We start from the raw sequence: 13,461 nt of genomic DNA on the forward strand, positions 1-13,461 counted from the left end.
CCTGAACCTGGTTCCCAACACACAGCATGGTTGTCTCACATGCCTATAACTCCAACTGAAAGGGATCTGACCCCTCTTCTGTCCTCTGGGAGAACTAGTCATGCAGGTACATACATTCAGGCATGCACAAAACACACATAAACAAACCTCAATAAAGAAAATGAAACAAGGAGAGAAGGTTCAGACAATGTTAAAAAGAAACATACTATAAACACGGTATATTTATTTGAGATCTAGAAGGCATTTTTTTTCTTACTTACCACTCAGCTTGTGATATATTGTGTAGATGTTAGGTGAAGAGCATAAATATAACCTTGTATGGTGACATGTGCCTTAATCCTAAACTTTGTGGGGCAGAGGCAGATGGGTCTGTGACTTCTAGGCCAGCTAGCACCACACAGTGAGACCTGGGCTCAAAAATAAAATTAAACATGTAAGGAATTGAGGTGACAAATAGAAACTCTTCATTCTAGGAAGACTAGACTCTTGAATGTAATTCTTGAAGATCACTAGTGTGTCATGTGAATTTATTTTTCTCCTAGAGATGATCTTTATAATCATTTGAATGCTTTTGTATTGATTAAGTATTGACTTTTGAATGTTTGAAAAAGTGAACCTGTTGATTTAAAACTGCAGAGATTTAGTACCTGGATTTTGGGGAAGAAATGGCACAGCTCCTAACTCTCTGCTGTCACAGGGAACTCGGGTCAACCCAGCACCTATATCAGGCAGGTACTTAGAGGGACCATGAATCAAAAAAATGTAAAAAAGTAAACATACCTATTTAATTAAGTTTTTTTTTTTCTTTTTGAGACAGGGTCTCTTTGTGTAGCCTTGGCCAACCTCAAACTTGCTCTGTAGACCAGGCTGACTTTGAACTCACAGAGATCAACCTGCTCTGCCTATCAAGTGCTGGGATTAAAGGCTTGAGCCACCACCATACAGCTTCTTTAAGGGTTTTTGTTTGTTTACATGATTTTTTTGTTTTGTTTTGTTTTGAGGAAGTCTCTCACTCTGGAGCCCCAATTGGTCTGAAGCTCACTGTGTAGATCCAGTTGGCCTCAAACTCACAGATGTCTCCTTTCCTTAATCTGTTGACAAGTGAATAATAGTGAAAAGTACAGTCGAACATGCATAGAAATGGAGGTGCTGTTTGTAAGCACTACTGTTCGCCAACTTCATTGGTTCCCGTCTTCCTGAGTGTGAAGACAAATTAAACACAGCCAAGACACATGAGCTGAGAAATCGAATTCTTCCCTGAAGAGGGTGGGACAGCATGGGACTCATTTCCAAAGCTATGTGTTTCCTCAGCCAAGGATGCATGGGGATTTTACTGAGGGAGTCTGGACACATTCATGTGAAGGTCTGCTTATACCTAAGGTCTGCTTATACCAAGTCCAATTCTGAACATGACCATAATGTAAAAGCAGAGACGTTTAGGGGCAGTCTTAGCTCAAAGCCATGTAGGAACAAATGTATAATATAAAAATCATGGGCAGAATGCTCCTGGAATGTTCAGCTTGAACTAAAAAAAATCTTAGCTAAAAATTTAGTAAAGGATACTGTGAAAGTATACTGCGTAGTAGTCAATGTTACCTGTTTTGCTTAATTTATTTTATTTTTTTATGGTTTTTTTGAGACAGGGCTTCTCCGTGTAGTTTTGGTGCCTGCCTTGGATCTCGCTCTGTAGACCGGGCTGGCCTCGAACTCACAAAGATCTACCTGGCTCTGCCTCCTGAGTGCTGGGATTGAAGGCGTGTGCCACCGCCACCCAGTGCCAATGTTACCTGTTAATAAAAGTGAATTTACTAAAGATCAATGTATCAATGCCAGAATTTACACAAATACAAAGGACAAAGAGCAGAAAACAGAAATCATCAAGAAAAAGTCACCTCTCAGGACTGCGGATGCCATTTTCAGATGAACATCTCTGCTGACCTATTCTAACCCCAGAACAAGGCTGATTTGCCTTTGAGCAGACTGGTTCAGAGGAAGGCTACAGCAGCTTCCATGCCATATGAGAAAGAGATCATTCTAAGTAACGCTGGCTCCTGTCTGTCTCGGGTAGTGACATCTATAGAGAATTCCATTCTTTTTATATAAATTTAAATTTTACTTTTATATATTTTTCATTAAAACATAATTACATCATTTCCCCCTTCCTTTCCTCCCTCCTTCTCCTCCCATAGTCCCTCCACTCAACTCCTTCTATGCCTCCCAAACTGTTAATCCCACCTGTTGAGAATAAGACCACTACCACAATTTGAAGCCAAATTTGAAGCAAGATTTAATTAAGTACTGGCCAGGCAGATGGGCTCTGGTCAGGTCCATACCCAAGTTCCTGGGAAATGGCCCCAAGACACAGCTTGCAGCCGCTTAAGAAGAAGAAGCAATGATTCAGTGCACTTCCCACCGGGTCCAATCAGAGGCAAGCATACAACCTGAAACACCTCCATGGGAACCTCTTGCCCACATGTGATCAAGCACACCCGGTGCAGGTGGGTCAAACAAACTTGTTTAGGGGAGTACAAAACATGTGGCTTGTTATCTCCCATAAACAACAGTCTCCAGCATTTCAGGAACTATCTGTCCTTGGGCAAGGGGTTTGCAGATCAGAGGCATTTTTGTTTCACGGCTCTTTTAAACTTAAAATGTAGCTTTGGCTCTCATAACATTTCAAATGTATTGTCTCTTTTTCTTTATTTTGTTAAATGTGTATAAATAAGTATGCACAAGTATCAATGCAGCCTGCTAACTTTGCTTTCATTGTTAGTGTGTATATGATTTTAGGGTTAACCACTTTGTATTGCAAAACCAAGTAGGGAGCTCATCCTTTCAGGAAGATGAGTCTCACCCTGGCAGGAGGATTTCTCTCTTTAATGACCTACAGGAGTCTGACCTCAGTGACCTAGGCCTACTTAGACAGGAAACATTGTCCAGATTGGAGAACTTGGGCTGAAGTAATAACTCAGCAGTTAAGAGCACAGGCTGCTTTTCCAGAGGACCCAGGTTTGATATCCAGGATGATATGGCAGCTATCAACTGTGGTGTAACTCCATTTCCAGGATATTTGACTCCTAATCAGGCCTCCCTGGCCATTGAGCATGAATGTGGTACACAGACCAGTGTAGAGGCAAAAAAAGTTCAATGTATATGAAATAATAATTTTACAAAAATAAAAAAGAAAGTAGAGCCAACTCACACCATAGCACTTACTTTTCCAGCTGCGCATGGTAGTCCACACCTTTATTCCCAGCACTTCAGAAGGAGAGGCAGGAGTATCTCTGTAAGTTCAAGGACACCCTAGTCTACATAGTGAGGTCTAAGATAGCCAGGGTTATGTAGAGAGACCATGTACCAAAAAACATATTTTTCAGCAAAATGATCCACTGTCCCCCTAGAAATCTGGGTTGGAATTTGGAAAGGAGCCCCACAGAGGTGTCCTGTCAAATCAAATCTAAACAAGAAGGATGATGTGATACTGAATCACTGTCTGCATGCCTACATAGAGACCTCCTATGAAAGGAGGCCCCAGCCTGTGGGTGACACCTTCAGATGTCAATGTGGGCCATGATCCCCAGAGATAAGAATGAAAATCCAGTGTAGATTGACTAATTTTAGAAAAGGGAAGCACAGCACACTCAAAGGGGCACAGCACAGTTTCTTCCAGTAACAAAGCATTACACATGACCACATAGTCAAGAAGAGCCTTCAGTGACTTAGTGTCTAAAGCAAAGATGTTATGCACAGCTTTGTCTAAGAAACTGGTAAACACACTGCTATAAGCAGTAACTTGGACTTTCAAAATATATTGAAAAAACACAGACCAGCCTAAAATCATACTCTATGGGAAAAATTTACTATATTTAAGCTGGTATGCTTAGGTGAATAATTGTAAAAATCAGGACAATCTGGCCTCTGAATGTTCAAAACTTCAAAAGTTGAAAGAACTGAGTTGGACCCTGATGCAAGGAAGTTTGAAAAATCAAATAAAAATTATACATCTTAAGACTTAACTTTTCCCCCTTCTATTTATTTATTGGTTAACCTATTCATTTTTTAAATTAAACTCTCACTCTGCAGCTCTGGCTGACCTGGAATGTACTATATAGGCCAGGCTGGCCTTGTAGTTAGGAACATTTTCCTGCATCTACCTCATGAGTGCTGGGAAGAAAGCTGTGTGACACAAGACCTGCAAACTTTTGTTTTTTAAAGATGGCATCTTACATAATCCAACATTTTTGGAATTAGAGCAGCGATGTCTACATCAATGGCAAGCCAAAGAGTTTAAACTGGTGAATTTCACTTCCGTGAATTGTATGTCTGCTGTGGGGTGTCTTTCTGTATGCTGGGAATATGTGTGGCTCCCATTGGTTAATAAACAAAGCTGCATTGGCCTATGGCAGGGCAGAATGGAGCCGGGCAGGAAATCAGAGAGAGAGAAAGAGACAGGCAGAGTCGGAGCAGATGCTTCAAGCCACCACCCAGAGGAGCAAGATGTGAGAGAACAGGCAATGACACAAAGCCACGTGGCAAAACACGGCTTGACAGGGATGGGTTGAGTTAAGTTGAAAGAGCTAGCTAGCAAGAAGCCTGAGCCATAGGCCATGCGGTTTGTAATTAATATAAGCCTCTCCGTGTTTACCTGGGACCGAGCGGCCTGGGCGCGGGAATGGGTGGGACACAGAGAAACTTCCATCTACATATCTCAAGAAGATAAAAATCTTTATAATGAATCTTTGATTTTACTCTTTCATTTCACTGAAACTCTTTGTTTGTAGATGCCAAGAAAAGAAGAAATTTAAGATCCAATTCCTATGCCAGCAAGATTGCCTAAAGTTGCTTAAAGTCAAATCTTATAACCTGAGTTCAACTCTTATAATGCATAGCGCACCCATTCCTGCGCACTCTCCTCTGACCTCTACATGTGCACTGTTGCATGTAGATAGCCATTTCCTTCAGCATGTGTTCACACATATATGCCCACCATAAATAAATAAATAAATAAATAAACAAATAAACAAATAAATAAACAAATAAATAAATTTTAAAATATCAGTTCTCATCCTTGTGTTTGGTAATGACAATTCTCTTATTTCATGAGTAGTAATAGTCTTGACACACCAACCCCACTGCACCAGAAAAAACCAAATCCTGAGCTCACTGTTCAGAAAGGCTGAACAGTTTCCATTTTATCCATTTGTCTATTTTTTTTAAAGGAATATAACCATGTAGTCTAAAGTGGCCTGAATTTCCAATATACCCTTGAGTGGGCTGGACCTCATAGAGTCCTCTTCCCTCAGCACTCTAACTGGTGAGATTGCAGGCATGAGCCTAGATGCCCTGCTTCTATCTCAAGAACAATAGCACTAACAGACTGACAGATTAATAGCCTGAAGGAGGACCAATTCTAGATTTTTGTCATTTATGTATTTACTAAAAGACTCCAGGATATAAATGGCAAATTTGTCATGAACCTCTTCTCAACCAAGTGAGGTACATTAACATTGTATCAGCAACAGAGGGGTGTGCAGAGAGGCATCAAGACAGATATTTATGTAAGTCGTGGGTTGGAGCTGAGGCTCTGTGGCAGACCGCTGGCCAAGGATGCACAACACCCTTGGTTCTAATGAATCAGACTGACACCATCTTAATGATAAAAGTGCCTCCATTATAAGGTCAGCACAAGTTCATTTCTGTTTGCTGCAACTTTCAAGTTGACCAGCTTTAACCTGTTTATGGAATTTGACATGCTCCCTACTCTACTGAGTTTGACTGACACCCTGATAAGATATGTTCTGCGAAATAATTTTGAAATGTTCAGCCAAGTTCCTATGTAACCAAATTTCCTCTGGAAATCTCCTGAGCCTTTGAAAACCCCATAGTCCTGCTGGATTTTGGCTATAGAAACCCTACCTTCTCCTGTGTTCATTGCTACTTTCTCAAACCCAGCTTTAGGGTGATAGCCCTGTCTAACAGAAAGTAAAGCTAACTTGATTCGACCAAATAATTTTGGAAATAGTCTTTACTCTCTTTCAGTGGGATTAGTAGTTCCATCCTCAGCATGGCACAAACCAGCCATGGAGGATCATGCCTGACATCTCAGTACTCATGAGGCAGCAGTGGCAGGCTCTGGAATTTGAGATCATCTTCAGCTACAACTGCTGAGTTTGAGGCCACAATGGGTTACATCAGAGCCTGTCTCAGCACAAATAAGCAATAAAAGCCAGTTGGAAGAGAAAGACTGGAAGCCTTTCCCCACCACACATGCAAGAGAGATGTGGGATAAAGGGAAATGATGGATGTTATTTAAATAACCTGTAAGGTATCAAGAGCCAGGGAGATGGTTCACAGGGAAAAGCACTCTTATTGTGGAAAGTATGAAGCCCTGATTTCAACATTGGATCTACTGAGTGTATCCTGACCCAGTCCCTGTGTCTTGCCTACCTGTAATGGCTATTCTTGGTTGTCAACTTGACCACATTTGGAATTAACTAACATGCAACAATGGAAGGCACATCTGTGAGGGGCATTTGCCTAATTTGAAGTAAGTAGATCTACTGCTAATCTAGGTCTTTGAGGTAGGAACACTCAGGCCTTTAATCTGGATCTTTAAGGTGGGTAGGCACACCTTTAATTTGGGTCACACCTTCTGCTAGAAGCCTATATAAGGACTAAGACAAATGAAGCTTTTACTCTTTCTCTGCTTGCACTCACCTTGCTAGCAAGTCAGTTTCTTCACTGAAATTAGAATCTACTTCTTTGGGATTCCAGTGGATACTGATTGCTGTGGATATCGCTATATGTAAATAAGCTCTGATTGGCCAGTAGCCAGACAGGAAGTATAGGCGGAACTAACAGAGAGGAGAATTGAGAAAGGAGGAAGGAAGAGAGACTGCCTGGAGCCGCCGCCAGGACAAGAAAGATGTAAAGTACCGGTAAGCCATGAGCCACGTGGCAAAGTAAAGATTAATAGAAATGGACTAAATATAAGAGTGAGAGCTAGACAATGACAGGCCTGAGCTAATGGCCAAGCAGTTTAAATAATGTAAGAGTCTGTGTGTTTATTTTATAAGTGGGCTCTGGGACTGGTGGGACTTGGTGGCGGGAGCTGGAGAGAAATTCTCCAGCTACAACTGATGACCAGCTGAGATATCCAGTCTTAGGGACTGAGCAATTCCTGGAGTATTGAACTTTCCAGTCACAGCCAATTATTGTTGGATAAGCTGGACTGCAGACTGTAAGTCTTTCCAATAAACCCCAAATATCTATTTTAGTTTTCATTCTATAAGCTCTGTTTCTCCAGAGAACTATAATACCAATTTTGGCATGAGAAGTAATTCTGGAACAGTGGCTCTCATCCTTTCTAATGTAGCAACCCTTTAATATAGCTCCTCATATTGTGGAGATCTCCAGTTATAAAAGTATTTTCATTGCTACTTCATAACTATAATTTTGACTGTATCATAATGTAAGTAATGTTTAGAGATAAAGATGTACTAAAGGAGTTGTGATCCACAGGTTGAGGACTGCTGTGAACAACATAAGTGTAAGGATCAGGAATAGGTTTTCAATTCACCAACAACTGTTATTGCCAAAGCCTCTGCAGTTACTGAAGCCTCTTCTGGGAGATTGGAGAGTACTGAACAAACATGGTGTGAACTATACTACAAACTTAAATGATATAAATGCATTTGATTATCCTGATTCACCAATTGTTAGTGGCAATGCATTTGGTGACTGTGGGGCCCACAGAGGCTCCCTAGTAAGGCCTTACTCAAGGTCAGAAAGTCTGAGCTTGCTTCACCCAATAGGGATGCATAATAGGATGATTTGGCCAAAGGTGTGGTTACCAGGTGTTTTGAAGTATCAACACTTGTTGGTACTTTATACCTCGACCTTGAAAGGGTTAGGTCTTTTGCCCCTCCCCTTGCTGATGTACAAAAGGCCCATCATGAATAAACTCAGGGTGACTGGTTATTGACCCAGGGCCCTCCCAAAGTTATCCTGTGTCTCTGTCTTTCTCTCCATCTACGTCTATATTTCTTCCTATTATTTCTCAATCCTCACTTCTCCCTCCAAGAACCCTTTGACAGGCCAGGGTAGGTCCCTGACAGGTGACACTGTGTATGAAACTTTCTACAGTTTGGGGAAAAATAAGGAAAGTGATGATGCTGATGCTGGTTGGTTGCTCTTAGCACCTCTGGAGAAACTGACAAAGTTTAGGGTTGAGCTCTGTGATAACATTAACCAACTTCTAGCTTCTTATAATACATGGAAGGACAACAATGAACTTGGTGAGAAAATTGACCAGCTCCAGCTTCATATAAACAGTTTAAAGTTTTCTAATTTTGCCCTGAAAGAGAACCTTCTTTCCAGAAGCCACAGAGCTGAGGTTGTGGAAAACCAAACTGATGCCCTCATTACAAGGCTCGCTGAAGTAGAGTGAAAATTCAAGTCTCAGCCATGGCATGCCCTACTGGTTAAAGTAAGGGCCCAATTTGATAAAGAATGAGAACCTGTAACATGGGAGGGGGATGTGTGGAAGGACCCCACTGAAGCACATGACTTTGAACACTCAGATTCTCAACTGAGAAATTTATCTAAACTGGAGAAATAGTACCCTTAGTCCCACCCCTTGAAATACTGACTTTTTCATTTTTGAATGAGGACATTAATCTTTCACTGTCTGCTAAAACATCAGTGACTTTCTCTGAAGGAAATGTTAGACAAAACAGTCCTGATGTCCCTCAGGGCCCACCAATACTTGCCCCTAGAACTATAACTGGACTCAATGCAAAGCGGATTCCTAGAAAATAAATAGATCTTGTGCACACCACTGAAGAGTTTAATAAATTTGCTAATTTATTCAAGCAGAAGTCTGAGGAATATATGTGGGAATGGATTTTAGGTGTGTGGGATAATGGTAGAAGGAACGTAAAACTAGATCAGGCTGAGTTTATTGATATGGGCCCTCTGAATGGAGAGTCTAGGTTTAATATGGAAACTCTCACAGTAAAAAAAAAAGTGTAAAAAGATTGTTTGAATGGTTGGTTGAAGCATTTGTCAAAAGATGGTGTACTCAAAAGGATTTGGAGATGCCAGACACCCTTGGTTTAGTGTCAATGAAGGGATATTAATTAAGGCTGAGGGAAATTGCAATGTTGGAGTGGGCACACAGTGTAAAACCTAATCCTCCATAAGGGAAAGGCCCAGATGACATGCCCTTTGCCAATCCTATAAGATGCAAAGTGGTGTAAGGGGCACCAGCACATTTGAAGCTTTTTTTTTTCACTTTTCATTGTGCTATACCTTAGGGTTGGAAACACTACTGATCAGTTGGATGAATTAAATGCAATAGGTTGAATTGGTTCCTGAGGTAGCAGGGGTCAGGAGGCAACACTGATTGACAAAGACAATGTGATCATAGCTATCACAATGGACAGCAGAGATAAAGTCCATACTGGCCCAACCTATAATGATCAGCACAGGCAAAGTGATTTTTTTTTCTTTTGGTACGACTCATATTGACCTTTTCTTACTGGCCAATCAATCATGGTATTCCCAGGTGTGAAATAGATAAGACACCAACTAAATTTGTTTGATCTGAATAAGCAGAAAAATTCTCTAACAAATGAAAGAAAAGCTGCATTGGACCATGCAAAGTGATTCTCAGCCTGGGAGAAAGTTTTAGATTTGAGACAGTTTGTAGACCTGGAACCCTAATAATGAAGGGATACCCAGATTCCCCTGAGGAAGGATCTTGATAAAATACCTAAGTGTTTTATTGTTACCCTTTCTCAAGTCCTTCCCAAAAAGAACCTATGGCCTTTTACAAGGGTAACTGTATACTGGGGGAAAGGAAACAATCAGACTTCTTGGAGTCTATTGGACACTGATTCTGGAAGATCCCAAGAAACATTGTGGCCCTCCAGTTAAAGGAGGGGCTTATAGAGGTCAAGTAATTGGATAAAATCACACTTACAGTAGATCCAGTTGTTGGGATTCCTGGTCATTCCCCCAGCTACATGACCACACATGCACAGTTCAGTAGCTAAGCAAGGGGCCTTACGTTCGACGTAATTCATGTGCTGCATGATCATGTAATTTGCATACAGCATGATCACTCAATCTATGCACATGCATGGTGTAGCTCCGTAAGCCCATATGCGCATGTGCAGGGGAATCCATAAGAAGTGGGACACAGACTTCTCCCCCTTCTTCTCCTTCTCCTCCCCGTCTTCTCTCTCTGCACGTGTTCCTCAAGCCTGGTCACACTCTCTTCTGTCCCTCTCTTCTCCTAATAAAGCTCTGATAGTGGGTTTTGTCATGCCTCGTGGCCTTTCTCGCATGGTAACAGCACCACTTAATGAATAACACAGCTCCGCCACATTAAAACCAACACCAGTGTTTCCCTAAACTCATCCTGTGGTTATTTTCCCAATCCCAGAATTGGGAAATTGGGATAGATACACTTAGAAATTGGCTTTGCTTCTCTGACCTGTTGAATAAGGACTATTATGGTTGAAAATGACAAGTGGAAGTCTTTAGAGTTGCCTCTTCTAGCTGCACTCCACTGGGCTACACCTGGCCTGGGCACCAGAGAGTGGCACCTAGCTCTAACCCATCTTTTGTTTAGCAGACAACTTTTGTTTCTCTTGCTGCCCTCTATGTGAATCCTGTATGGGAGTCTCCCAAGGATACAAAGGCCTATGCAAAACTTGGTTCAGGAAACCTGGAAAACTGTGGTCCCTGATGAATCAAGGAATTTGCACTTGGCATTGTATTTTGGGGAGCTCCTTTCAGGTTGTTTTGAACATATGAAAATCAACTGGCTAAACTGTAAATATAGAGAAAAATAAAAATGCTCTGGGAGAAGGGAAAGTTTTCAGTCCTTAGAGACTGGATCTCCCTGCAGCCAAGAAAGGCTAAATTCATTCTTAAGGTGCCTCTGAGTTTTCTCTCCACGGATCTGCATTAACCCACACACCTATGCCACAACACTTCTTTTCGTGACAGCCTTTGACAAAGAAAATAGTGATTCAAAATTAGTATTGCATCCCAGAAGGAATTGCAGAAGTTAGTTCCATCATGAAGAACTTGAAAAATGCTGGGTGGTGGTTCCCACCACAACTACATCTCCCTTTAACTCTTCTATCTGGACAGTGCTGAAGACAGATGTATAATGAAAAATGACAATTGACTATCAAAAACTCAATCAGGTAGTGACTCCAACTGCAGCTGCTGTACCAGATATGGTGTCCTTACTTGTGTTGATATTCCAACCTGCCCCTTGGGGCTGCCCTGCGTCCTTAAAAAGCCTCTTCTTAAAGAAAAACTCCACCCCTTTCTCTCCATTCCCATGAGGTGTGCACCCCTCAACCTCCCCTCTCTCTTTCCCTCTCTCTTTCTCTCTTCTCTCCCTCTTTCCTATCTTCTCTTTGTCTCTCTATTATAATAAACCATTTCTGTGCAGATGTAGCGTCTGGGTTGTGAATGTCCACCTGTTGCCCCACTGCCATGCCTGCATGGAGTGGGTCACCCGCCAGCCCACCACTGCATCTGCCCAGCATGTCAGCATGTTTCCCTGCACTCACAGGATACCCCCTCCCCCTGCATAATAATTATGACAACTTGATCACATGAACACATTTCCTGGTGAATTATAAACAGCTATTGATCTATCAAGTGCTTTTTTTCTCAGTGTCTGTCCATAATGACCACCAGTGGCAGTTTGCTTTCAGTTGTCAAGGCCAGCAGGATAGCTTTGCTGTTTTACTTCAACAATATGTTACCTCTTCAGTCCTGTGTCATAACTTAGCTAGAAGGGATATTGATTGTGTATCTATTGCATAAAATATCAAATTGCTGCACTATATTTGATGGGCCAAGTGACCAGGAAGTAGTAACCTCATTGAATTCATTGGTAACACATACGTGAATCAGAGGATGGGACATAAATCCAATCAAAATTCAAGGGCCTTCTACCTCAGTGAAATTCCTAGGAGTTCCCTGGTGTGTGACATGAAGAGATATTTCATCTAAGGTGAAGGATAAGTTATTTCATCTTGCTCTTCCCACAACCAAGAAAGCCTTTTTGTTTATTGGGCCTATTTGGATTCTGAAGACAGCACATTCCTCACTTGGGTTTGTTTCTATGGTACCTCTACTAAGTGACATGGAAAGCATCTACAATTGTGTGTGGCCTGGAACAGGAGAAGGTTCAGGCTACTCTGCTGGCTGCTACACCACTTGAACCATATGATCCAGCAGACCCGATGGCACTTGCAGTGGCAGATTGTGATACTGTTTGGAGCCTTTGGATGTCCCCTATAAGTGAATCAAAGACGACTCTTTGGGATTTCTGAACAAGGTTCTACCATCATCTTCAGACAACTGTTCTCCTTTTGAGAGACAGTTTGGGACTGCTCTTGTGCCTTAGTAGAAACTGAACATTTGAAAATGTGCCATGAAGTTACCATGCAACCTGGGCTGCCTATCATGAGCCTGCAGCAATCTATTATCAAATAAATCATCATGCCTTTAGGTTCGAACTTGTTAATACAGTTAAATGAAAATTAAAACCTTAGTAGCCTTGTGAGGCACTTCTACCCACTTTGAAATGCAGCTTCCAAATGGCATCATCTGCAACAGTCACTTAATCACATCAAGGGACTGCCTTCTTTGCTTCCATCAGACCTGATCTAAGGTTTCCCAGGTTTTCTGAGAGAACTGGGTAGGGAGAGAAACAAGGGATAAGGCCATGCACTCAGAGAAAAGATAGAGACTTAAACCTTAACATGGAGGCATCGAATTGTTTAATTTCATCTTAGATGAGTTAGGGAAGGGTATATTAAGGAAGTGTATTGCCAAGCCAGAGGGACTGAATCCACCCTATTTCTGGGAAATGTTTTCTTCCTTTGGTCTCTCTCTCTCTCTCTCTCTCTCTCTCTCTCTCTCTCTCTCTCTCTCTCAATTTCTTTCACTCTCTGTCTTTTCTTCTAGAGCTCTTTCTACTTAGGTTATATTCCTTTCATGGTTTATATTGCACTCACCACCCTCAATCTCTTATATTCAAACACTTGATGTAACAGTAGGAGGCATATCCTTGTGGGAGTAGGTGTGTCCTTGTTTGTTAACATGTGTCACTGTAGGCAGGATTCGAGTTTTCAACAGCCCAGACCAAAACAAGTGTTTCTTTCTGCCTGCCTGTGTATCAGGATATAAGACTCAGATGCTGCTATTCATGATGATAGTAGACTAATCCTCTGTCACTCGAAGCAAGCCTCATAAGAATCACTTTGGTCATAATGTTTCTTCACAGCAATAGAAAAGTCACTAAGACAGGTTGTCTGTATAATATTTGATGTATTATCTCTCTGTATTGTGCCCATGTCCAATGACATTGAGTAAGGCTTATTAAAAAGGAATGGACTATCCTGGCAAAACATATAGTCCATG

This window comes from Peromyscus californicus, unplaced genomic scaffold (assembly GCF_007827085.1).
Source record: "Peromyscus californicus insignis strain IS unplaced genomic scaffold, ASM782708v3 Scaffold_1__1_contigs__length_55948999, whole genome shotgun sequence".
In the NCBI taxonomy this organism is placed as follows: domain Eukaryota; kingdom Metazoa; phylum Chordata; class Mammalia; order Rodentia; family Cricetidae; genus Peromyscus; species Peromyscus californicus.